At 38.5% G+C, this 27,726-nt stretch overlaps 1 protein-coding gene and 1 long non-coding RNA gene across 3 annotated transcripts in view; both read left to right on the top strand.

Annotated features, from left to right (window-relative positions):
• NR6A1 (nuclear receptor subfamily 6 group A member 1) overlaps positions 1 to 27,726 on the top strand; it is a 259,222-nt gene that overhangs the window by 74,886 nt on the left and 156,610 nt on the right. The window lies entirely within an intron of this gene.
• LOC116270071 lies at positions 171 to 5,295 on the top strand. Its single transcript, XR_004177998.1, has 2 exons — positions 171 to 3,734; positions 5,165 to 5,295. It is a non-coding gene; the product is annotated as an uncharacterized LOC116270071 (long non-coding RNA).

Raw genomic sequence — 27,726 nt, 5'->3', positions numbered from 1 at the left:
GTCTGAGACCAGCCTGGCCAACATGGCTCTACTAAAAACACATCTCTACTAAAAACACAAAAATTGACTGGGTGTGGTGGCATGCCTATGGTCCCAGCTACTTGGGAGGCTGAGGCGGGAGAATCACTTGAACCCAGGAAGCAGAGGTTGCAGTGAGCCAAGATGGCGCCACTGCACTCCAGCCTGGGCAACAGAGTGAGACTCTGTCTCAAAAAAACAAACAAACAGAAGAAAAACCACACAAAAAAACCTTTTGGTAATTTCTTTGGGTAGGTTTTAGTTTTTTAGAGAGCATAAATCCAAATCCATTCATTTCCGTAAAACATCAGACACAATTTGATGTGTATTTGGCCACCAAATATGGTGCAAAAATTTATGTAGTCTGGAGATACTTAAAAGCAACACAGGTGCGACTGTACCTTTCTGCAGTCAGCACAGTAGTGGCAATTTCAGGTGGTGACACAAAAGGTTGGGCAATAGTTGAAAAGTGGGTGACATGAAATGTGGTGGTGGGATGGGGGCAGGAAGCCGATGTTAAGCTGGTGAACTTTACTTTGCTTCTAGCTTCCAGTGACCCAAAATCACCTCGTCTAGAGTAGGGCTCAGGAATTTGCAGTTTTAAAAGCAACTCTAGATGATTCTGGTGTACAAGTTTGGGAAACAGTGGCTTGAACCTGATATTTTCTCTGAACTGTTGTCGTTTTCCTTAGATTTTTCTTTTGGCTTTGATTTCTCTGTCTGATTCTTGTCTCATTACACTAGCACTTCTTCCTAATTTGACAAGAAAGCCTAATTTGACAATTAAGGCTTGCTTAATTGTCAAGGCTAATTTGACAAGACTCTTCTTTTACTGTCTTATTTGACTTTTGCTATGAGAATCTGCTTCTTTCTTAGACTTAAGTGTATGATAAATTATTCATGACCAAGGGCCTTGTTTTTCTTTCATTAGCATGGGATTTAGTGGCTTATCTCATGTTACAGGATTTAGAGAGTTGATACTACATTTAAATTTTTTGTTAAGAAATGTGTACATCTTCTTTCTTACTTAGGTATTTTTCCTGTTTGAGGGACATGGTTTGCAAAGGTCAGAATGAATGAGCCTCATAGTTTTTGTCAAAAGAGAATATTGATGTACAACTGAATAATCAGAACGTTCATATTAAGGCATACTATATAGCCATTTAAAAGAATGACGATTATATAAAAGACTGTTGTGGAAGTCTATAATACATAGCTGAATAACAAAATAGATTATAGAACAGTAGGTAAAAATGAGCTTATTTTTGTCTAAGCCACTTCCCCCCAAAAACATGCAAAATTATAGCTATTAATCTGTATGTGTACAGATAAAGGTCTTCAAGGATATAAAATAAATTCTAATTACGATATTTATTATCTTAATATCCAATAATAAGTTTATTATAATTATACATGTTTTCCTCTGAGGAAATGGATTGCAGATGATGATTGAAGGGATTTTCAATTTTTATTTGTATATTTTTGTATTTGAATTTCTAAATAAGCATATGATTCTGTTTAAAAATTCCAAATATACTGATTTTTTAAATGTGATGTGATATCCAGATATGTATTTAATTCTTCCTATAAAATATCATTTCTTTAAATCTAGGCTATTGGAAAAGGAGAAAAGTACTAGGAATTTAGAGAACTTACTGCATGTTAGAACCAAGGAGAACAAGAAAAGCTTTAGCTAGTGTTTTGGAAACAGTAGCAGCTCCCACTCACAGCAGTAGCTGATGCACTCAGGTGACTCTCTGCACATGCTTTTGCTTCCTTTGGGTTGTTTGGTCCGCAGTTTGCATTCATCGATCAGTGAGTTGATTCAGACTCAAACCCACCGACAGCAATGAATGTTGAGTGCAGCCATCAGTGTTTTCAGTTGGTGGGGTTGCCTTTGCCCTCCCTGACTCCTGGCTCTTCTTTTCCATCTCAGTTCTTTGAAATCTGTGTTTCTGGCTTCTCCCTTAGTAACCAGCTACCTGCATGATTGAAGGCCTACATAAGTATCCATAACATTGACATTGGAGCTGGGAGGTTATTGCAGATGAGGAAACTGTGGTTCAGAGAAGGAAGGAGAACTTGGAGAACCTCACAGGTAGCACTGCGACACACAGGCAACACTTGCGTATTAGTACCTATAAACCACAGCTGAGGGACCTGCTTTTCCTCTCTGTTTTAAACCGAGAAGTATGAGTGCTTTTTCGAGGTAAATTAGCAGATTATGTTGGAGTTTAATAATAACAGCTTACATATATTGAGCATTTGCTGTGGGCTAGTAATGGCACAAAGCACCTTATATATTATCTCATTGGATCTCAAAACTCCATGATAGGTACTCTTAGCCTCTGTTTTATATGTGAGAAAACAGAGACACTTGCTTAGGAGGTCAAACAACTAGTTAAGGGGTTGAGCCAAGATTCATCCCAGATCTGACCGACGCCAGGGCTAACTTTTTGCTTGAATTTAGCAAACATTTAAATAAGCATATGTGGGGATATGTGGGCATAGCTCATGCTCTAACTGGGATATCAAAAATTAACCATATTAACGCTAATTCAAAGTGAAATGTGATAAGAACTGTCACAACTGGATAATTTTGTGCTATTTTTGCTTATTAAATCCTCCCCTTGCCCCTAATTAAAAATTTTGAGAGGATGTGGGAGAAATGGGAGTAATTATTTAACTAGATTTTATTCCAAAACAAAATACATATTTTAAATAAATTTTTACTTGCTACATCCTGTTTCTCACCAGAATGGTGCATATCTAGGAGACAGTTAAGTACATTAGATATCATCATGGACTGCTCCTTACCTTGTTGAAATGAAATACTTTTTTGTAAAAACAAACAAAAAAAAAACCACACAACAGAAAGCAAGGAACAGTGAGCAATAGGAATAAATTTCACTGGACCACATTTGGGGGATTGCAGGACCATTTCTGGTGAACTCATGTGACATGTGATGAAGGTACAACTTGCTGTTTTGCTTCAGGAAATGTAGTGTCGTCTGTAAGGACCCCGAGGTACAGTCAACGGTCAGTGGTTTTTTCAAATCCCAAACTCACCGACAGCGTTGAATGTTCCTTGGAGTCCTCTGAAGGCTGGCCTGATAGCCCTTCTTCGTTCTCCCATCCACATTCCAAGAACCAGTGAGCAGTGAGACCACTGCTACTGGAGGCTCTCATGTTCCTCTCTGGGTTTCAAGTCGAGAGTATTTAAATTATAAAATCGATTTGTGTGCAGCAGAGAACTAATAAACTGTGGGATAGACTGTGTAGTAATTTATACAAGCAGACTTGAATGTCTGAGAAAATGTCTGTGAATGGTACTATTTTGTGATTCTAAAGATGTAAAATACCTGATTTTCCAGTAGTATTTTAATTGTTAAAGAACAGGGGTAAGAAATTAACATATATTGGGGATCTGCTATGTGCTAGGATTTGTATATTTTATCTTATTAAATTCTCAACAACCCACATTTTCCTGATGAAAAAACTTGAGATGAAGTGATTTGCCTAAAGTTACATTGCCAGGAGCCAAGGTTATAAGCCAGAACATGAATACTGGACTTCATGTTTCCGGTGTTCACTGATCATACTGCTTCTCTTGTCTACTACAGAACTTGCTGTTGATATCTGGGAGTAGAACCATCACTGCAGAGCCAAAGTCAATATGTAAATTTCTTCTACTTGTTTGCCTATAATAATAGCAGGTAGGTCTGTAGGTGAGGTCATAGGGGAAGATGAAAAAACTCAACCTCCATGATTGATGATCTCCTTTGCTGAGATCCTGCATTACTAACGTTGCCACAGAGGTGTTAGTGATAGTCCACAAGCTATTTTCCATATTGAAAAAGCAAAAAACAAAACAAAAACCCACTTAAAGCTCGCATTTCTTCTTAGTTGAGAACACAGAGTATAACTAAAATGTCAGATGCCATTTGTTCTGGCTGAAAGGGTACCAGTACATTATAGGACTAGTGGTTATTTTTGATTCTGTTGAATGTCTGTGATGAAAAATCTGAAAAATGAATAATATGAATCTTCAGAATATGTGATTTACAATGGGATGGATCTAGGAATACTTAATAGGAAAAGGGCTTACAGAATTGCTTGCTGAATTGAGGTTAATCTCCAATCGGGGATAGTTATTACTATTTGCTTTAGGTTTAACTACTAAAGGCTGACTGGTCTCAAATTCATTTTTAAAGCAGCCAGATGGTACACATTAAAAGAGAATATATCAACCACTGAGATTTAGGTTTGAATGTAAACTGTTTACCTTCTGCATCAGCTTAATTCACCCTCTGTCAAAACTCTGCATTAGCCAGCTTTGTTGAGTTTTCAGTGTTATGACAGTAAATTGTATACACACACAAAAAAATCAGGCAACTGTAACTGTGTAATATGTTTAAAACTTTTTAATGGGTTTATTTTAAAAAGTCTTCCTCTTGGTCCAATAATATAAAGAGATGTCAAGCCTTATACTATTTGGATAAATATTTAGACTTTAAAAAAAATACTGATTTTGACTTCACCAAACCTTCAGATGCTTATAAAATATTATTCCTTAAATTCATAGCATTCTAAAAAGAATGCTTTTCACGGACTTGGAAAAACTACAGAAAGGTAGGTTTCTGGAATGACACAGGGGCGTTGCCCACTGTATTTGAAATAATTGTCTATCATGGCATAATGGCCTTCATCACCCTCATTCCTTTAAGTTCTTTAGTTTTTATCAAGCAAGTTTGAGCACACATTTGGGTTTTTTTAGTGAGTTTGGCTAAGGGGTTTGTATACTGAGTGCAAGGATAAAGTCTAAGGTTAAAAAAAAGTTAAGGGTTAAATTAGCTAAGAGTGACCAGGCAGGCTCGCACATGTAATCCCAGCACTTTTGGAGGCTGAGGTGGGAGGATTCCTTAAGCCCAGGAGTTTGAAGTTAGAGTGAGCTGTGATCCACCACTGCACTCCAGCCTGGGTGACAGAGTGAGAATCTGTCTCTGAAAAAAAATGAACAGTTATATAGGCTGACATTTAACAAGCCAATCCAACTGTTTAACTCTTGATTTAGACTGGTTTTGAATTTGTTAGAACTCACTATGCCATTTCTTCATCATTTCACTTACCTCCTTTCTTTTTCCAGAGATACCATGAGATATTGAAACGCACATGTCTCCAACATGGGGATGTAAGTGTTTTCATAGTCTTCCTGGGACTTCTTGATATACTTGGAAGAAATAAGAAGCATAAACTCAATAAAACAATGTATTTGGATGATTAGTAGCGTGTTTGCTTCGGCAGCACATGTACTAAAATTGAATGATTAGTAGCTGATAGAAGAGGAGTCATTGTCTCAGGTGCTGTCTGCCTAGGCATTTCCCAAGCACTGTGCAGGGAGCATCACTAGAAGCGTTTGGGGATAATGCTGCTAACTTTGAGGATAAATTCTTAAGTTATGAAGGTAACAACAGCATGTCAGTGTGAATTCATGTTTCTTTTTGCCAAACTGTGCTAGTTTTCTGATTCATCCTTTTACTGATTCGGCAGTAGAATCCTAGGGATTGTTTTTCCTGTATATAACGCTTGCCATCATGGAGCCCCATATCTGACTACGGAGCTGCACGTAAATACAACTGATGACAAAGAGGATGCCTGGTGGAAGGTGTGAACTACATTAAGGGAGAACAGAGAAAAGAGGAGTTAATTCTGCCTACAAGTGCCAGGAAAGGTATATCTAAGTAGGTTAACCTGGTCTACACTTTAAAAGGTTAGTTGAATTTTTACTAGACAGAGAAAGGGAGCTAATTCCAATGGAAAACCATGCACAGGAAATCTTAGAGGCAGAAATGTTCACGTAATGGTGAGTAGTGAGGTTAACCTATCAGAGTGTCAGTTAACTCATCTTTAAAATGTGAGACAAATAGTACTTGCCCTTCCTGCACACACAGCTGTGAAAATCAAATGAGGTTATGTACCTGAAAGAGCATGCAAATGTAATTGCTTCTCTTGTCTCCCATTGCTTTTGCTTCATATGTGCTAGAATAGAATAAAAGAAGTACCTTATTATAACAAACTTTTCCAAATTGGATGATTCTTTGGCCTTCTTGCTTTTTTCCCTTTAAAATGACCATAGTTAAAAATTTCATGTATTAAATGTTTGGAGAAGCAGTTTTTACAGCATAGTAAAGAGCGTAGATTTTAGAGTCAGAATTGTGACTTTGAATTTTACTAGCTATGTGATCTTTGAACAAATTACTTAACCTCTCCATTTCTTTGCTTCCTTATCTATAAAATGGAGATTTATATGTTATTTCAAAAATATTTAAGTTGTTAAAATCATTTACAACTATTATTTCTATGTTAATAAATAAAATTGCATGTTTTCCCCAGTATTTGGCTTCTAGGCCATATATGCTAATATAAAAACCTGTTCTTTTATAGTTAAAACAATCTCTGACTAGCTGTTGTATGTGTACGTATATGTGTTTTAAGGACATATTTGAAATTAATGCTCTACCACTTTTTTGGTAAAGTTTTCATTTCCCATAACATTTTAGTTTCCTCAGTCTATAAACTGAGAATATTAGTACCTTCTTCATTGATTGTAAGGATTGAATTAGATAATATTATTTAAAACTCTCTGGAAAGCTATGGATTCTTTCCCTAAATACATGTACATAAACACATTTTGAAAGCTGTTTCAATTATGGAATCCAAGAACTCATTTATCACCTCCTTGGTGGATTTGTCTGTGAACTTCAGGTTAAGAAATTCTGACCATAGCTATAGAGCAAGATTTCTCAATCTAGTCTTGTCACTGATATGATGTTGCTTTTTTTGGAAGCCTTGATCTCCATCTTGTTAGGAGTGGCTACTTGCCAGTAGCAGTGCATACTCTTGCCATCACTTTTCCCTGAAGCATAACCTATGTGGTATAGCCCAGTAGCAATGGTTCCAGGAAAAGTAACTATTTAGACTTCACTAGGTTCTGTACTAATTGCAGATACCAACCATTACGGTAACTCTGTGCTTATACAATTATAGTAGTCCCTTCTTATATGCGTTTTCGCTTTCTGTGGTTTCAGTTACTCTCAAAAATAGGTGAGTACAGTACAAGAAGATATTTTGAGAGAGAGACCACATTCACATAACTTTTTTTTTTTTTTTTTTTTTTTTTAAAGACAGGATCTGTTGCTCTGTTGCCCAGGCTGAAGTACAGTGGTGCAGTCACAGCTCACTGTATCCTGAAACTCCTGGGCTCAAGTAATCCTCCCGCCTTAGCCTCCTGAGTAGCTAGAATTACAGGTGCATGCCACCATGCCTGGCTGATTTAGAAAATGTTTTTATAGAAACACGGTCTCACTATGTTCCCCAGGCTGGTCTCAAACTGCTGGCCTCAAACAGTCCTCCCACCTAGGCCTCCCAAAGTGGTGGGATTCCAGGCATGAGCCGCTGTGCCCAGCCAACTCATAGCATATTTGTTTTAATTGGTCCATTTTATTATCAGTTATTGTTACTGTATTACTGTGCCTAATTTATGAATTAAACTTTACCATAGGTATGTATGTATAGGCAGAAACATGATATATATGGAGTTGTGTATTATTCAAAGTTTCAAGAGTCTGCTGGGAGTCTTGGAACAAATCCCTTCTAAAAGAAATTGTCAAATGAGAAGTTACACAAATATTTAAATGACTTTAGCTATCTTATTTTGCAAGTTTCCCATCTCCCCCCACTTTCCCAGCAACCATTTGGTTTGCATCTGATCCCAGCACTATGAGTACTGATTCTGGTTTTTAAGTTAGGCCAAAATAGTGTGTTGTTTTAAGGTACTGGTCATAAAGGAGCCTGCTGAATCTAGAGTGTTTACTTGAATGTTAGGAAGGAGAAAAAAAGAGAACCTCAAAGGTTAAGTTGTATATGGGATAATGGTCATTATTATATTTAGTCTGCTTAAGGTTTTACCAAGGAGTTGAGAGGTAGAATTAGAAATTTAAACTCAGGAGCTTGGAACATTTTAAAATTTTACATGGCAACTTTATATCAGATTACTTTAGCTGTTTGGGATGTCAGGGGCGCTGGGCATGGTGGCTCATGTATAATCCCAGCACTTTGGGAGCTGAGGCGGGGGTATCACTTGAGGCCAGGAGTTTGAAACCAGCCTGGGCAACATAGCAAGACCTTGTCTCTACCAAAAAAAAAAATAATAATAAATAAATAAATAAATAAAATAATTAGCTGGTTGTGGTGGCCTGTGCCTGTAGTCCCAGCTACCTAGGAGGCTGAGGTGGAGGATTGCTTGAGTTCAGGAGTTTGAGGCTACAGTGAGCTCTAATCGTGCCGCCACTGCACTCTAGCCTGAGTGACAGAGTGTGACCTGACCTGATCTCTTAAAAGGAAGGAAAAAAAAAAAAGAGGATGTGGACAGGCCAAGTAACTGAGATAGCAAATTGGCCTAGTGATAGGGCAGTATTTTTCTTCAAATGGGACGCATACTTCAGAGCCTTTCTGGGACAGTGGCTCATGCCTGTAATCCCAGCACTTTAGGTGGCCAACGAGGGAGGTATTGCTTGAGCCCAGGATTTCAAGACCAGCCTGGGCAACATGGCAAGACCCCCATCTCTACAAAAAAATAAAAAATTAGCTGAGCATTGTGGTGTGTGCCTGTGGCTCCAGCTACTCAAGAGGCTGAGGCAGGAGGATCAGTTGAACCCAGGAGGTTGAGGCTGCAGTCAGCTGTGTTTCTGTCACTGCACTCCAGCCTGGGGAACACAGAGTGACCCTGTCTCAAAAAAAAAAATTTTTTTTTAAAGAAGCATGTGATTTCTCCATCCCTTCGTTACAGTGACTTCACGTGCTTGAGGTATTGCTATTTTAGATTATTTTGCAAACCCGCAGGAAGCAGGACTCATTTTTTTCATGGTAAATTAATTCACAGGATATTTGTAATCAGTGAAAAACTCTTCTGAGTTACTCTACCAGGGATTGTTGTTCAAGTTAAGCTGAAATAATAAGTTGGGAATATAAAGCTGTAAAAGCAATAGGAACCAATATCATGCAGCAGGTGATTTTGATGGAAATTAAAGAATGAACTGGAGAGAATCTTGGTTTGTATTGTAGTGTGTGAAAAGTGTTGAACGAGATTTTAAAAGTTCTTTAAAGCCGATAGGCATGTGTTTTGCAACAACCAGTTGTGTTTTTGTTTGTTTTTTTTTTTTGTTTTGTTTTTGAGACAGAGTCTCACTCTGTGGCCTAGGCTGGAGTACAGTGGCATGATCTTGGCTCACTGCAAGCTCTGCCTCCCAGGTTCACACCATTCTCCTGCCTCAGCCTCCCGAGTAACTGGGAACAACCAGTTAATGAAATAAATAAGAACAGTTACCAAAGAACTCAATCTTTCCTTTTTTACAATTATGAAACACAGATGATGTATCAGTGATATAAGACTATTTCTTCCTCTGACTTATTTTTGTTTATTGGGTTAAATTTAATCATACAGTAATTTATACTTTAAAAACTTGAGCTCTGTTCTTACAAAGTTTATTATCACCTCAGGTAGAGTATAGATTTGTGTTAAGGCTTTGTAAGTTATTGGTAAGTAGACATCCATTTCATAACTGTTTTGAGTTATTCATAACAGGGAAAATGCCTTTCTTGGTTATTTCCAGCAAATAGTTGAATTTTTCCAAAATATGATGTCTTAAAACTTTTATTTAAAAATGTGTGTTTAGTCTCATGGTTTCCAAACCTGACTTTGCATCAGAATTAAAAGTGTAGGCTGGGCACAGTGGCTCACACCTGTAATCTCAGCACTTTGGGAGTCCACGGCAAGAGGATCACTTGGGCCCAGGAGTTTGAGACCAGCCAGGGCAACGTGGGGAGACCCCATCTCTGCTAAAAATTAAAAAAATTAGCCCGGCACCGTGATGTGTGCCAGTAGTTCTAGCTACATAGGAGACTGAGGTGGCAGTATTGGCTTGAGCCCAATACTTGGTCAAGGCTGCAGTGAGCCGTGCTTGTGCAACTGCTCTCCAGCCTGGGCGACAGAGTGAGACCCTGTCTTCCCCAGTTCCTCCCAGAAAAAGTGGTAGTGATGGGAAATGTAGCCTGCTAAAAGTACAGATTCCTAGGCGTCACCCCAGACTTAGTAAATCAGCTTTTCTAGGGGTAAATTATATATTTTTCAAAAGCATTCATATTATTCTGGTGCAGTAATTTTATGGACATTTGGGAATCTCTTATTTAGGCTAAAGATCTTAATTTAACAGATGAAGAAACAGATTTAGAAGGGAAATGAAGATTCTAAGTCACACAGCAGGGTCAGAATTGAAATCTACATGTATGTGTGTTTATCATAATTATACCACGCTGTCTCTCCATCATGAAAAAGAATTTTTTTTTCCGCAGTAGTTTCCTATTGGCCATCTGCAAGAAAGATAGATAGCCTTCAAGTCAAAATCTGCCTGATGGGTCAAACATCTTAGCCCCAGGGATGTGCCCAAAACTATTGTAAATGGACCATTGACTTGGATTTGGTCGGCTTTCCTGAAGCATTTAACTAAGTAAGCAATGCTGAGTGGTGTTGGCATAAAATCTGTCCATGGTATGAAATGAGAAATAGCTATAAAGTGATCTAAACTCTGTGACGGTCCTCCAGGGTCTGACATTTATCAGCTGCTGCTACACTTTACCGCTTTTCTTTAATCAAAGGTGACTACCACTGGATGGAAGATGCTCGAGGAATCCCTGGCTGCTCTCTGGGGAGGAATTTATTTTAATTGCCAGTTAGAAGGTAGGAATTATTTTAATAAAGATCAAGAACCTCCTAATCCACTTCAGCTTGGGCTCCTGGCCAAGTGTCCATCCTTGGGAGAGAGCTGGTATCAGCTGCTACCTTGTGTCTTGAAGGTGTTTCAGAAAAGCCGAAGGCATTACAGAAGCCTTTCCTGAGTTGGCAGGCAAGAGTGGCACCAGGAATCAAGGGCTGACACATGTCATCAGCCTGAAGAAAGTAGAGCTTGGACACTAATAATGGCTCTTGTCAACACTCAGTGTCATAAAGCCAGGAGGACTTGGGTTGGGGGTTAGTTTGCATAGGCAGGGAGTTAGAGCTTAGAGAACATCTGCCAAGAGTTTTCACTATCCTGGCTGTTGGTGATGCATCCTTCATCCTTGACTTCTGTCACTCCTTTTTAATGGGTCATGGTAGAGTTGCTAGATGGGTAAGGAAGAGAGGCAGCTTGGTTATACCTAGCACATCTCCCTATTTGCTTATTTTCTTGCTGTCTGTGTAGAACTAAATTTGTATGGCCATACTCCAGGCTGGTGTTTTGTTCTGTCTGTATTTTAAGGCACACTGGACAAGAGTCACAGGTGCTCTATTTCCATAAATGCCACATTGCTAGTATCCACACAAATGTTTTGATTGGCAGTTGTGAGACTTTTTTTGCTAATACATCTATTAGAAGTATTGTTTTCAAATCCTGGTTCTGCCATTTAGTAGCCATGTGACTTTTGGCAAGTGGTTTATCCTTGTAAAAAAGTAAAAGTGGTTTTTCATCTGTAAAATGAAGGTTAATAAGCAATTGTATTTATTTTTATTTCTTTAGTTTTGAGATGGAGTTTCACTCTTGTTGCCCAAGCTGGAGTGCAATGGTGCGATCTTGGCTCACTGCAACCTCCGCCTCCTGGGTTCAAGTGATTTTCCTGCCTCAGCCTCCTGAGTAGCTGGGATTACAGGTGCCTGCCATCATGCCCAGTTAATTTTTGTATCTTTAATAGAGACGGGGTTTCACCGTGTTGACCAGGCTGGTCTCAAACTCCTGACCTCAGGTGATCCACCTGCCTTGGCCTCCCAAAGTGCTGGGATTACAGGCGTGAGCCACCACACCCAGCAGCAATTGTGTTTATATCAGAGTGGTGAGAATTAAGTGAGAGCAGGAATGTAAAAACACCTGGCATATAATACTCAAATTTGTTACTACTATTATTATAATTACTTGACCAAACTTCCAGCTTATTGTAAAGAATGGAACAAGCGGTTTCTAAATTATTGTCTTAGTAAGCAGAGGAATTGTGGTTTAGAAGGAACGTAAAATTGAAGTCAGGAGATCCAAATTCAAGTCTTTTCTTTCTTTTTTCTTTTCTTTTTTTTTTTTTTTTTTGAGGCAGGGTCTCTCTCTGGCCCAGGCTGGAGTGCAGTGGCGTGATTCCAGCTCACTGCAGCCTCAACCTCCTGAGCTCAAGTGATCCTCCCACCTCAGCTTCCTAAGTTACTGGGACCACAAGTATGCACCACCATATCTAATTTTTTAATTTTTTGCAGAGATGGGGTCTCATTATGCTGCCTAGACTGGTCTTGAGCTCCTGGACTCAAACGATCCTTCCACCTCAGCTTCCCAGAATGCTGGGATTATAGTCGTGAGCCACTGTGCCAGGCCTTGGATTCAAGTCTTGACTGTGCTATATGTTACTTCAATCTCCATACTTTTTCATAAAAAATTATACCGGCCCAAACCAAACAGAATCAGGACCCGTAAGATCTCTTGCCACACAAAGAAAGAATCATTGTCCATAGGGCAATGTTTTTCAAACTTTCTGGTCCCTTTACATTCATAAAAATTATTGAGATTCCCAAGAGCTTTTATTTATGTGGGCTATAACTACTTTCTAGAAATTAAACAGAGAAACTTAAAAATATTTTAATTCATTTAAAGATTAAATAAAAATGATAAACCATTATATATTAATATAAGTAATATTTTAAAATAAAGCTGTAAAAATAGCTATATTTTTTTTTAGTTGGTGAGAAGAATGACATTGTTTTACATTTTTGTAGATCTGTTTAATGTCTGACTTCATAAAGGACAGCTGAATTCTCATATCTGCATATATCTGTTACAATATATTATTTGGGTTAAAGTATGCAAAGAAATTCTGGTTTTATGTAGTTATATAGAAAAAAGATTTTTTTATAGTCACTTCAGACAATTTTGCATATTCTTACTTGTGATACTGTACTAGATCTTAATACTTGGTAGTTTAAAGGTTAGTTGCGGCCGGGTGCGGTGGCTCACGCCTGTAATCCCAGCACTTTAGGAGGCTGAGGCGGGTGGATCATCTGAGGTCAGGAGTTCGAGACTGGCCGACATGGTGAAACCCTGTCTCTACCAAAAATACAAAAAAAAAAAATTAGCCAGGCATGGTGGTGGGCGCCTGTAATCCCAGCTACTCAGGAGGCTGAGGCAGGAGAATGGCTTGAACCCAGGAGGTGGAGGTTGCAGTGAGCCAAGATCGCACCATTGCACTCCAGCCTGGGCGACAAGAGCAAAACTTGCTCTGAAAAAAAAAAAAAAAAGTTGCAGTATGGAATCAGAAACTGTATCAATGAACTTTTCATACTCGATTTTATTAAAATTCATTTGTCTATCATGCATTTTTCATGGATCTTTTACCCAAGCATGATTTTGTGACATCATACATTGGTCATTTGGAAACTACTTGTTCACTGAGTTATGCAGATTTTCTAAATATTGACACATTTCATAATATCAAAAAATTAAGTTTGTAAATATCATTGAACTCATCAGATATATCTTTAAATATCTGGAACCTGTGAAGCTCACAGTGACAGATAAAAATTTCCCAAAATTCTAATTTTGGCTTAAAAGCTCAAATGTTGGACTGAGTGTGGTGGCTCACGCCTGTAATCCCAGCACTTTGGGAGGCCAAGGTGTGCAGATCACGAGGTCAGTAGTTCAAGACCAACCTGGCCAACATAAACCCCGTCTCTGCTAAAAATACAAAAATTAGCTGGGTGTGGTGGCACGCACCTGTAGTCCTAGCTACTCAGGAGACTGAGGCAGGAGAATCACTTGAACCCTTAAGGTGGAGGTTGCAGTGAGCCGAGACCATACCATTGCACTCCCGCCTGGGTGACAGAGTGAGACTTCATCTCCAAAAAAAAAAAAAAAAAGCTCAAATGTTATCATTGGCAACAAATACTGTCACTTGTTTTCCTTGAAGTGACATGCTGACTCTGTTCATTTTCAAGAAAATATCTGTCAGATACCCAAGTGTGAATAACCACATTTGTTTAGTGTACGTAAAATGATAGTCAATGAAAACAATGGGCTAGTTCAGCTTACAACGTAAACAGTAACTCCAGTGCTGCTTCTTGAAGCAGCCAGTGTGCAGAAGTGCTTTATGTGTACCTACTGTTTTGTCACACAAAATATTTTAAAAGATGTTTGCTCAGGGTCAAGATTGAATAAAATCACTAAATCTTACTGCTTCATCAAGGACATTATTAAGTTAAAATGCGTCTTTTTTTCTGTAGTGTGTGACAGTGACAAATACAGTGACTACTGGTAATTTTGGTGCCACTACTTAATTACTGCCAAGGGCAGCAGTTTAACCCAGCATTGACTTTGCACCATCATTACAAATGTCAACATAGTGAAAAAGGCAAATAATGTCTTAGAGTTAGTATGGAAATAGTTTTGACTTTTCAGACTCCCAGAAAGAGTCTGGGAGACATATATGGGCCATACTTTGAGAACCACTGCTTTGGAGTTCAAATGTTAGGAAACTCTAGGCAAATGGTGGGAAACTCCCATAGTCCCTTCAGAGCTAACATTCATGGCTGCAGTGGGCTATAGGAGAGGAGACAAACCCTGCATTGTTTTGGCATCCCCCTGCAGCTTTGCCATGGTATTTAAGGGCTCGTTTGCACAATGGAGCTCAATAAAGGTTGGTCTCTCAATGCTTATTGCCTAAGTATTTAGCAACTTAATTTTTCCTGTGTACTTTATACACTGTTTTTTTGTGTGTGTTCACATTGTAAACTATGTATTTTCTGAGTCTCACTGATCCTTCTGCTCAAGGTTATCTTTTTATAATGAAGTCAGTTCAGTTTATTTAATAGATATTGATTGGACAATATTGTTACTATGTGGGTTTTATTCTGATGGTGGGGGAATAAGAAGTAAATCACATGGCATTTGCTTTTTTATGGTTTTGGGAAAATGAGCAGTACACAGCATGCCAAACAGTGTCCAGATGCAGAGGTTAATAGTGCCTGGTGCAGGGTTCAGCATTTAGTAGCTATTTGTAAGAAATAGCTCCTGTTTTGGAACATTCTTCCAGTGTCACACATCATGATCTACTTATACGTACATAAACACACACACGTGTGTGTGTATATATATACACACACAGACACATAAACACATCAACTATAATTATATATAATATATAACTCATAATTTCCTTTTGAGATATAAATAATCACCCTATACTTTCGTCTGTTTTGGAAGTTGCAGTAGGCATCCATAATTTTGGTGGGTGTTAGGTCTTTTTTCAAACTCTTACTTTTTTTTTTTTTGAGATGGAATCTCTCTCTGTTGTCCAGGCTGGAGTGCAGTGGTGTGATCTTGGCTCACTGCAACCTCCACCTCCCTGGTTCAAGCTATCCTCCTACCTTAGCCTCCCATGTAGCTGAGATTACAGGCTTTCACCACCATGACCGGCTAATTTTTTTTTGTATTTTTAGTAGAGATGGGGTTTTACCATGTTGGCCAGGCTGATCTCGAACTCCTGACCTCAAGTGATCCACTGCCTTGGCCTCTCAAAGTGCTGAGATTGTAGGTATCAGCCACTGTGCCCAGCCTTTTTTCAAACTCTTAAGATTTGAAAAATGCGTTTGTTCATACTGCTAATGTTATACTGCAAGCAATTGTGTCATTGTTAAATGGTACCCTCCTTGGCTCCCTATGGATGGTTTTATGACAAGATAATCAGGGGGCAGGTGCGGACCTGCTGAGTTGAGTTGATACTACATTTAGTTTTTAGATTAAGGCAGATAGAAGAAAGTTGTACAGGTCTAGCTTGCTAGTCGTTTTAACATAGGAAGTAGCCAGTTTGCAGCTTAACAAATCAGTTTGGAGAACAAAGCATCCATAAGATGTCAGTCACAATATAGCCAGTAACTGACAGGTGATTATCGATGTCTCCAAAATGAACACTGATCAGAAGCAACCAGTTATGAAAATTCCTGTGTTTTTGTACAGTCCCTGTGAGATTAACTTCAAGAATAACAGATATATATAAGGAACTAACTATAAATACCTAGCTAGTATCTTGAATGGGAACTTGAGGTGAGGATAGAGGACAGAGAGTTGTAAGTTCTTTATAAGCCACATGCAAAATGGGGACCTTTTCTTTCTTTTGTTTTTAGAGACAGGGGTCTTGCTGCGTTGCTTAGGCTAGTTTCTAAGCAATCCTCCTGCCTCAGCCTGATGAGTAGCTGAGATTATAGGCACGAACCACCGGGGCCACCTGCCTTTTCTTCCTAGAATGCCCTCAGCATAACTTTTTTTCTTCTAGAAAGTTCTTAGGACTGGGTCCCTCCCCTTTGGGGCTTTCTTACTACTTTCTTAAATTTATGTTTCCTGAGTGAGGTCTTAACTAGGCTATATGAAAGCAAACTGACTAAAGGAATTTATCTAAATGTCCCCTTTGTAACTCATCCAGGGATATTCAGTTATATAAATGAACTAGAGAGAGTTTGGCTGTTAGAAGCAGATCCTTATTTGTGCCACTCCAGGATTTGGAAGTGAGGGGAGGGGGGAGCATTTCTCTCAAATCATAGCTTGGTCCAGGTAAGTCTGAGGAGGTGAGGAGGTAAGAACAGTAACAGCCTTTCTTTGTATTATCTTAAATGCTTCCAACAGCCTTTCTGATAAGGTGGTGGTTATTGCATTTGTTATTATACTTAACATCTTCTGTCTCACTCCATTGTTCTCCAGTTGTCCCCAGAAGTGCTTGGTTTGCATGAGCATATCAGCAGTGGTGCACATTGCTAAATATGTCAGATCAGCTGCATTGTGTCATTTGATTGAAATGCTAAGTTCTACAGTTAATGAAGGGTGATGATATGTACATTATTCAGACTTAGGACGTTACTCCAAGAGAAAGTGGTGATTAGGGTTCTCTTTTAATTTGTGTGTATATACTGGGGCTAAGATCGTGTAGGAATCAGGCTCTTTTAAGAAGGTTGTCAGCATGGGAGCATGGCCTTAAAATGGTTGTGAACTTTAAGGAAAATGCAATTGGAATGGGATTTACTCAGATACTGACGGCCAATAAAAACATTTAGATTGAAATATTCAGCCAAATATTCTCTCAAAAATGATTTAGAAATCTATACTAATTATAGGCTTTTTTTTTTTTTTTTCCCCCAAGAAGCTGTCTAGTGCATTTTCTTTAGGATTTGTTTAAGTCAAAATGAATCTCATGTTTCCCTTTGGTCTCTTTTACAGTAGCATTCTCAGTCTTCTGTCCCTTTAAAAATGTTAGGAAGCTTGTGTGCATTCTAAATTGTAAGGTCTTTTGTCTGTTACATAGACTTTCTCTGTTTCCTGGGGTCATTGTAGCCAAAATACTTATGATTGAAATAGACATTGGCAAACTATAAAGAAAACAGGAAAGTAAAAACTGGATTTGATTATTAATGGTAAAAGGAAAACCTAACGTGAAAAATATTACTATCTGAGATTAGAATGGTTAAGTATGTTTTGGAGAGAAAGGTCATGAGGGAATCCTGTGGGCTGCAATAAATGTGTGTCCATAGCTTGATCTGGATAGTAGTTAACATCTATAATACCTATGAAAAAACTTCATCAGACGTAAGATTTGTTTACCTTACCATATGTTAATTATACCTCAAAAGGTAAAATAAGGCTGAGCACAGTGGCTCACGCTTGTAATCCTAGCACTTCGGGAGGCTGAAGCTTGAGCTCAGGAGTTTCAAACTAGCGTGGGCAACATGATGAAACCCCGTCTCTACCAAAAAAATTCAAAAATTAGCCAGTATGGTGGTGCACATCTGTAGTCCCAGCTACTTGTGGGGCTGAGGCAGGGGGATCACTTGAGCACGAGAGGTTGAGGCTGCAGTCAGCTGAGGCCAAGCCACCGCACTCCAGCCTAGGTGACAAAGTGAGACTCTGTCTCCAGAAAAAAGGAAACAGTAATAATTGTTTAGAAGTAAAGCTTGGTAGTTACTATACCATTTTGACCATTTTTTATGAAAATTTGAAATATTTCATGATAGGAAAGATAATCCTATCACTCTAAACATGTCAAATTATATATCTAGTTTATGAGCAATAAGGCCTTTTTTTCTTTTCTTCTTTAACCTATTATTTTTGAGATTTGGAATTTTTGTTTTTCTTGGATGCTACTGGAGGGAAATAGAGAATGAAGTCTTGTTTTTGTGGTATTAATTGTTGAAAGGGGACAAACGCAGTTTTTTGTTTTTTTGTTTTGTTTCGAGATGGAGTTTTGCTGTGTCGCCCAGGCTGGAGTGCAGTGGCCAGATCTCAGCTCACTGCAAGCTCTGCCTCCTGGGTTCATGCCATTCTCCTGCCTCAGCCTCCCAAGTAGCTGGGACTACAGGCGCCTGCCACCACGCCCGGCTAATTTTTTTTTTGTATTTTAGTAGAGATGGGGTTTCACCGTGTTAGCCAGGATGGTCTCGATCTCCTGACCTCATGATCCGCCTGTCTCGGCCTCCCAAAGTGCTGGGATTACAAGCTTGAGCCACCACGCCCGGCCACAAATGCAGTTTTGATCTTGAAACTAGCTTAAGTGTAAATTCTTTTTCAGTCTTGAATATGAGTGAAGTAAAGGTGACCACCTAGCTCTGTTAAGTATATGATTGCTCTAATCACCAATTTTAAAGGTTCTGTCGTTCGTAGGTTTGTCTAGTACTTATTGAGGACTTGCCATGTATCTGATATTGTGAGAAGAACTATCTCAAATGGTGACATTACTGTTTCATTTTGCATTTGAAGTTACTGAAAATCTGGATACTTAAGATTCCAATGTCAGAATATAAATAAGGTAATCATCACTCTATAAACTTACTCTTTATTGCCACAAATGGATTATCACTACTTTAAGAGAGATCCTGTTTTTGAAGTCTACTGTTTTATAAGTCTTTTTAGAGCTTGTACTAAGTGGCCTTTAAAAATCTCATAATAATTTCTAACACTTTCTTAATAACTTGGCAATATGGCTTTGTCCTTTAAAACAAAATCTGGAGGAAAGGGAAATATTTATTTCCCTGTGGCATGAAAAGAGGCTATATGTAGGTCATTTTTTTTTTTTTTTTTTTTTTTAAATAAAAGGCAAGAAAGTCTCCCTCCAAACCACATCAGAACTATGCCAACTTGGTACAGGGCCCTTACCAGAGTAGTGATGTAAGAATCTGAGAGTACATAGTGCAGCTGCCAAAGCTCACAATGTTTAATTTCAGCACTGTCTGTTTGTCGGAGTTTGCAGCTCAATATTTTTTTCTGTATGGATCAAATTATAATCACATATATTTATCTTATTGGTGTAGGGGAAGTAAAGAGTTATTGTTTGATAAATTTGCTGTTTTCCTAGGGAATGGTGCTGTTTTGCCTCCCACATGCTTCTGAGCATTATTTCCCCACTGATTCCTAAGAACTTATTCTCGTGGGTGAATTCTTCTAACTTGTGACACAGAGGGACAATTCACACCTTGCCTGTTTATTTTTATTTTTATTTTTATTTTTGAGACAGAGTCTCACTCTGTCGCCCAGGCTGGAGTGCAGTGGCCAGATCTCAGCTCACTACAAGCGCCACCTCCCGGGTTTACGCCATTCTCCTGCCTCAGCCTCCCCAGTAGCTGGGACTACAGGCGCCCACCACCTCATCCGGCTAGTTTTTTGTATTTTTTAGTAGAGGCAGGGTTTCACCGTGTTAGCCGGGATGGTCTTGATCTCCTGACCTCGTGATCCGCCCGTCTCAGCCTCCCAAAGTGCTGGGATTACAGGCTTGAGCTGCTGTGCCTGGCCGCCTGTTTATATTTTGCAAGAAAACCCTTCTCTTAGCATAAGTATCTATTCAGGCAGTTCCACGTGCTACATTCCATCCATTTGCCAAGTCTCGGACTCTTATCCAAAGTACAATGTTTGAATATGCAGTTACACATACACATACCGGCAAGAGCATACTTTTTCCTGCCCTCTCTTGGAGAAAGCTTGAAGCCAGAGAAGCAAATCCAGATGTTCTGGATTGAGTCTGGCACCTTCAATTGAGAATTCTAGATGGAAAGATTTCATTTGGAAGTGTACCAGGCTTGCCCAGCACTTGCTTCCTGTTGCTAACCATCATATTTTTATGACCAAAGATTCTAGACTGCCTCCTTTGCTGAGCAGAAAGAATTACACACTAGGGCCACATGGAAGTGGCTTCTCATCATTTGAGAGAAATATCAGCAGGCATGCAGAAGAGGATAGCCTTGCTATTGGGAATAAATCTGGGTTGAGAGCAGGTGCAACTATAGCTGCAGCTCTTTAGCCAGACCTGGTTTTATTTAAATTTCAAATAGAAATCTTTGACATCAACCTAAGTGAACCATTATTGGCTGTCTGGCACCTAACAGTACCTTGTACAAGGAGGAGGTGCTCTCATACTGTATTCAGTCAACACTCATTGAACACCTTCTGTGTGTGCCAGGCAATGTGCTAAATGCTGGTGATGAATAAGGTAGTTTTTCAAGAAATTACAGTCTGGTAGGAGGCACAGACCCTTAGACAGATAAATTACAATTCACTGACTTTATTTGTTGCTTATGCAATTTAGTATTTTGTTTGCTTTGTAAGTCAGCAACATAAGGCCAGTCCACAGGATTAACTCCATAACTTTCTAAGTAAGAACAAGCATAGGATTTCCTTTCATTTCTAAAGAATGCTTACTTGCTTGTATGTTTGCATCTTTAGATACCTCTTCTGACTTGCCCAGGGATGAAGTTTGTGGAATATGGGAAGAAAAGACTAGTATAATGCAGGAAGGCATTTCTAAGAAAGCTTCCAGAATTGATTATTTTGTCCTAAGAGATGTTTTCTTCATCTGAAAAATATGTGAGAATGCACAAAGGTTAGCTGTGTTGGTTATCAGTTTGTTGTGGGGTAAGAGCAAGAAAAATTTTCCTCTCTCTCTCTATAATGTAGGACACCTTTATCTGAGTGATTACATGGTTAAGGCAGACCTGGAAAATACATTTCCTTCATACCTGTTTCTGGATGGATGAGGTCACATTTACTTAGTAGTAATATAGTTCCTGTGTTGTAATTTGCTATTCCTTCAGCCTTTTTTCCTCCCATTTTTGAAGATGGGTATATGAATATTTCCATTGGGCCTCTCTTAAATGCAAGAAAAATATTAAGTTGCTTATGTCCAAATTCATTTCTTTGATGTAAAGCAGCCTCAAAGCATGTATACCTCTGTTATTAAGATAATAATAGTTAATATTTATATATATAGCACTTATGTTCCAGGTTTTATTTTTAGGACTTTATATATAAAGCACTTAAAAGAGGGCTTGTATTATCCCCACAACAACCCAGTAAGATAGATACTTATTATTTTTCCCATTTTGCAGATGAAAATAGAAAGACACAGTAAGGGAAATAAATTGCCCAAGATCACACAGATACTAAGTGGCAGAGCCAGGATTTGAACTCAGGAAATCCAGCTTTATAGTGTTCTTAATTTCTGCACTGTACTATTTCATACTCAGTTTGACACTGAATGATATGGAGTTCCCAAAAAGTGTAGGAGATAACATTATCTACCATTGAGTGCCTCCTGTGTACCTAGGCATTGTATGTGTCATTTTGCTTCTTTACAATCTCATGGGTGTGTGAATTGGTCTCCCCATTTTACAGATGATAATATGATAATGTCAGCTAACATTTATGGAGCAGTTACTATGGGTCAGGCATTATAGTAAGTGGTTTACTTATATTATCTCATTTAATGTTGACAGTAGTTATGTGGATGATTATTCTCATTTTGGAAATGAGAAAACTGAAGCTAGAGAAAAGTCATTTGCTGAGAGTCACATAGCTAAGAAGGGACAGAGCTAAGATTTGAAGACAGATGCCAAGGTCTTAATTACCACCTAATATGTGGTGGAAAACAGTAATTAGCTAGAAATTCCAACAGTGAGGTGAATCTCAGAGGACAGAGCCTAGTTGCAAATCTTGTTCCTCATCCTTAATCCTCATATACTTGTTGATTAATCATTGCCCTTGCTTATCTTCTTTAGGTGCTCACAATAGAGAAAGTTGATAGGTGTCAGAGATGACCTTCTGGTCTGAAAATAGGAGATTTTTGTCTAACTGATGTCTTCATGAAACCATGCAGTTAGTGAACTTGTCTTTTATGAAAGCTTTAACTTTTTTCTTTAATTATATTTGCCCAGGATTCATTACTCTATAGATTTCTTTTTTATATCTTCACAGGGATTCCTAAAAGTCATAGTGGGGCATTTTTAAGCATCTATGATATTTATTTCTGCCTCAGCCTCCCGAGTAGCTAGGACTGCAGGCACATGCCACTGTACCCAGGTTGAGATTCTGGTTTTGAGGTATTGTACTTTAGTTTATTTTTCCTCCTTAGGATTGTAAATTTATTTTCTTTACCACCAGATATGGCAGTATTGTGTTGAAGTTTTTTTGTCTTTTAAATTATGGGAGTTTTATGGGAGAACCTTCATGTGTCTCACTGAGTCTCAGTAGTTGCGGTTAACTTTTTCTTGTCACCCAGCTGGAGTGCAGTGGTACAGTCATAGCTCACTGAACCACAACCTCAACCTCCTGGGCTCAAGTGATCCTCCCACATCAGCCTCCCAAGTAGATGGAACTACAGGCACATGCCACCATGCCTGGCTACTTTTTGTATTTTTTCTGGAGATGGAATTTTGCCATGTTGCCGAGGCTGATCTCAAACTCCTGGGCTCAAGCAGTCTGCTAGCCTTGGCCTCTCGAAGTGCTAAGATTACGGGCATGAGCTACTGCACCTGGCTCAGTTGTAGTTAACTCTTGAATCTTACGTGTCACTCACTCTTGGGCAAACACAGCCTAATCATTTCAGAAATGATTACGTTTTGTGTTCCCTCCCTTTCCCCAAGTGTCTTTTATTTTTCTGTCATTCTAGATTTTTCCTCTTCTTTCTCTCCAACCAATTGGTCACTAAGATAATTATTAAGTCTGCCCCTCAAATACCTATCAGAATCTAGCTCAAGGTACTCAGCATCACTAGATATCAGAGAAATGAAATTTTAAAAAAGGATATACCACTGCATACCCACCAGGCTGACATATAAATTGTTGTTGAAAACAAGTGGAACACTCAAATTCTGTTGGCAGAAGTGGTGTATAAATTGATACAAACCCTTTGAAACCTCTAGTAGCATCTGGGAAACTTGAACTTAAGCAATTCCATTTTTTTTTTTTTTTTTGAAACGGAGTCTCAGTCTGTTGCCCAGGCTGGAGTGCAGTGGCATGATCTCGGCTCACTGCAACCTCTGCCTCCCAGGGTCAAACGATTCTCCTGCCTCACCCTCCCGAGTAGCTGGGACTACAGGTGTGTGCCACCACACTCGGCTAATTTTTGTATTTTTAGTAGAGATGAGATTTCACTATGTTGGCAAGGCTGGTCTCAAACTCCTGACCTCATGGTCCACCCGCCTCAGCCTCCCAAAGTGCTGGGATTACGGGTGTGAGCCACTGTGCCCAGCCAAGCAATTCCATTTCTGGGCGTATACCCAACAAAAATGCATAACGTGTGCACTGAAAGATATGTACAAGAGTGTATATCATAGCATTATCTGTAATAGTTCCAAACTAGAAACAACTAAATATCCATCAATAGTAGAATGGACAGATAAGTGTGGGAGAATACATATAACGGAATACTGCACAGTAGTAATAAGGACATACCATCACAACATGCAGCAGCATGGTTGCATCTCCCAGACAGGATGTTGAGGAAACGAAGTCAGGCACCAAATATTCCACAGTATGGGATTCTCTTTATATAAAGTTCAAAAATAGACAAAACTAGATGATAGAGATCAGAATAGTGGTTACCTTTATTGAGAGGATAAAATAGCTGGAGGGCACAAGGTTCTGAGGTGTTAATAATGTTTTATATCGTGATTTAGATGTTGGTTTCCTAGGTATGTTCACTTTGTAAACTGTTTGAGATGTGTGCACTTCACTGTATTTTTACACTTGAATAAAAAATTTTCTTTTAAGAAAAAACTAGACAGCAAGTGGGTTTAAAATTTTGAGGTAAAACATGGGACTCAAGTACTTGTGTTGAAATACCATCTCTAGTTAATGACTTGATGTTAGTCACTAAAGAGTGGCCTTAAAGAATGACTAAATTCCTTTATATTTACATTTTCCTGTGTATTTACATTAGATAAACTTAGTTTATCTAATTAATAATACTTTTAGGCCAGGAGTAGGGTTGTGAGAAAGTTGATGAGGTTCCACTTTTTATTCTATAGTACTTCTTATATTTGAGTTATTTTTTAATTAATATTTTAAGCATGTTCCTTTTATAAAAGAGTAAATGTCTTTGGAGCAAATATTAAGTACCATGACAAAGTAATACAGTAAGATATTTGGGGCCATGTGAAACCTTATGGTGCCTTACAAATCAGATACCATTTGGTGATAACTCATTTTATAACTCAGGAAAATAGCAGGAGATATTTTTCACAGGTTGAATAGAGCAAAATGTAAAACACACAAAAGCACTCCAGTTTGCATCTTTTTAAAAAAAATTGTGGATAAAGAATGTAAGAAATTTACTATCTTAACCTTTTAAAATATACAGTTCAGTAGTGTATATTCACTTTGTTGTGCAACAGATCTCCAGAACTTCCAGAACTTTTTCACCTTGCAAAACTGAAATTCTGTATCCATTAAAACAACTCCCATTTCCCTCTTGTTCCAGCTCCTGGTAATCACCATTCTACTTTGTTTCTATGTATTTGACTACTTTAGATAGCTTATATAAGTCGAATCATACAGTATTTGTTGTTTTGTGATTTCATTTAGCATACTGTCGTCAAAATTCACTCATGTTGTAGCATGTGACAGCCCTTTGCATCTCTACTGCCACCACTGTGGTGAAAACCATTTTTTTTCATCTGAATAACTGCAGCGGCCCAAGTCGTCTCCTTGCTTCCAGTCTTCCCAGCTCTTATCTATCTTCTATCCAGTTGCTAAATGCAAATTTAACTCTGCTTGGCAACCTGATACCCTGACAGTCTTTAGATAAAAATCTAAATACTTTAACCTGACATGGGCTTTTATTTTTGGGCCCCCAATATCCTACTGCTAAGCCACATCTTTTCCTCACTGCTGCTAAACACACCCTTTGTTTCATCCACTCTGTTTCTTCCCTGATCGTGCTGTTTCATGTCCCCAGTCACTATTTGTTGACAGTGAATCATAAATGGATCATGACTTTTGCTGAAGCTGTGTTTGTCAGCTGCCTCTGCATGGAGCTAACCTGGAGACGTAATGTCAGAATATAATAATGTAGTACTAAGATAGACTTCTCATTCCCTAGCTTTTTAGACCTTTTCTCAACAGCTAAAAATAATCTGATCTGAAAATAGACAAATAAAAGAAATTCGAGAAATATGTGTTTTGTTTTGTTTTTTGAAAGTGTCTCACTTGGTCTTTTAGGTTGGAGTACAATGGCCTGATAGCCCACTGCAGCCTCCAACTCCTGGGCTTGAGCCATCCTCCTGCTTCAGCCTCTCAAGTAGCTGGGACAGTAGGTGTGTGCCATCACAGCTGGCTAATTTTTTGATTTTTTTTTTTTTTTTTTTTTTTTTTCAGAGATGAGGTCTTGCTATGTTGGCTGGGCTGGTCTCAAACTCCTGGCCTCAAGCAGTCCTCCTGCCTCGGTCTCCCGAAGTGCTGTGATTACAGGCATGAACCACCCTGCCAGGCTGAGAACTATGTTGACCAAATTTATGTGAGGGGAAGGGTAGGGGGAAAATGGTATCTAAGTTTCTTATTTTAAAGTCTTTATTCTACTTGGCCCTTTAACAAATAAGACATAAGTTTCTCTAACTTGATGTAATCTTAATTCAGTAAGTATTTATCGAGGGCCTACTATACATGTTTATTCCTATGAGTCAAGAAAATAAGGCCGGGCACAGTGGCTCACCCCTGTAATTCCAGCACTTTGGAAGGCCGAGGTGGGTGGATCACCTGAGGTCAGGAGTTCGAGACTAGCCTGCTCAACATAGTGAAACCCCATCTCTACCAAAAATACAAAAATTAGCGGGGCATGGTGGCGCACACCCGTAATCCCAGCTACTCGAATTCCTCTTGACTATAGGTACTTGGGTAAAGATTCCTTTGTGCTGGTAAGAGGCCATGCTAATGGACTCTATCCCATTGGATTGATTGCCTTTTTTCCTCCTCCCAAGAAATTTTGATATTTAAGTTGATTATTCATTGTCTTGAAATGTTTTCCTTTTTCTAGGCACAGTCTGAGACATTTGATGTTTCAACAGTTAGGCAGAGCAAATGTTCTGTGATATAAGAGGGCCACATTATGAAGGTAATGAAGGCAGGATTTTTGAAGAAAGAACTCTTTCTGACAACTTTGAGTCTCTCAATAACTATTTGTTGAATAAATGCTATTTTTGGTTATTTGTTTACCTTGATAAGAATTTAAAGAATTTTCTGTTATATTTGGGAAACCAAAGTATATATCCATATTTAATACTGTTTGCTGACAAAAATTTGAAATAATTCAGACATAAAACATGAATTTTTGTGCATCTTAATTTATGAACAGTGTTTTCAGTGTCAGTTTTTTTCTTCAATGGTAAGAGTGATTCTTGATTCATTTCATCATTTCCAATTAATGAAATACCTCTATGAGAAGAATGTTTTGGTTTGTTTTTACTTCTGACATTTCTAGAACCTAGTAATATACTGTGTCCTGTTAGAGGGTTTTCAAGATTGCTATCAACTGCCTGGTATTTGTTAGGGATGTATAATTTGTCTTCTTAGGGAGATCCCTACTTACGTTTATTTCATTTTGAGTTTTCCTTTAAAACTCCCCTTTTTTTCTCTTTATTGAGTAAACAGAAACTGTATTATATTTGGGTAGCAGCTAATTATGTATAGCACATTCTCAGTGTTTGCGAGCTTAGGATGGGACAGGTACTGTCAGTCCCTGCTGGCAGGGATGTAAATTGGTCAGACCAAAAAAAACTGTCAGAAATTTGGATAGTGATTTCTGTGTAAGTGTATTCATTGAATTAGTATTTATAGTAGAGAATAATTGGAAACCATCCAGATATCTACAAAAACCGTTTTTAGTGGCTTGAAAATATGCTTGTGAGTGAACAAATGATTGTGAAAAGTCAATGTTGAAAATGGATTCCATTGTGTATCAGCTGCACTGAGATACTAGTAAGGATTTTTTTCTGTGAATGAGATTATAGGTGACAAATTTTACTTTTTATGTTTTTCTATATTATATAAGTTTTCTGTGTATTACTTTATCAGTGTCATTTGTATACTGGCAGAAAAACTCCTAGTACAGTTGACCCTTGAATAACATGGATTTGAATCACGCAGGTCCACTTATATGTGGATATTTTTCAATAAACGTTACACTAAGTGTGCCTGCCTCTTCTGCCTTCCCTTCCGCCTCTTCTGCCACTCTTGTGACAGCAAGACCAACCCCTTCTCTTCCTCCTCCTCCTTGGCCTACTCAGTGTGAAGGCAGTGAGGATGAATATACTTCCCCTTAATGAATAGTAAATATATTTTGTCTTCC

The sequence above is a fragment of the Papio anubis genome, chromosome 13, assembly GCF_008728515.1.
Source record: "Papio anubis isolate 15944 chromosome 13, Panubis1.0, whole genome shotgun sequence".
Lineage (NCBI taxonomy): Eukaryota > Metazoa > Chordata > Mammalia > Primates > Cercopithecidae > Papio > Papio anubis.
Note: the sequence above shows the minus strand (reverse complement) of the source record. Positions and strands in the feature narration are given on the sequence as shown.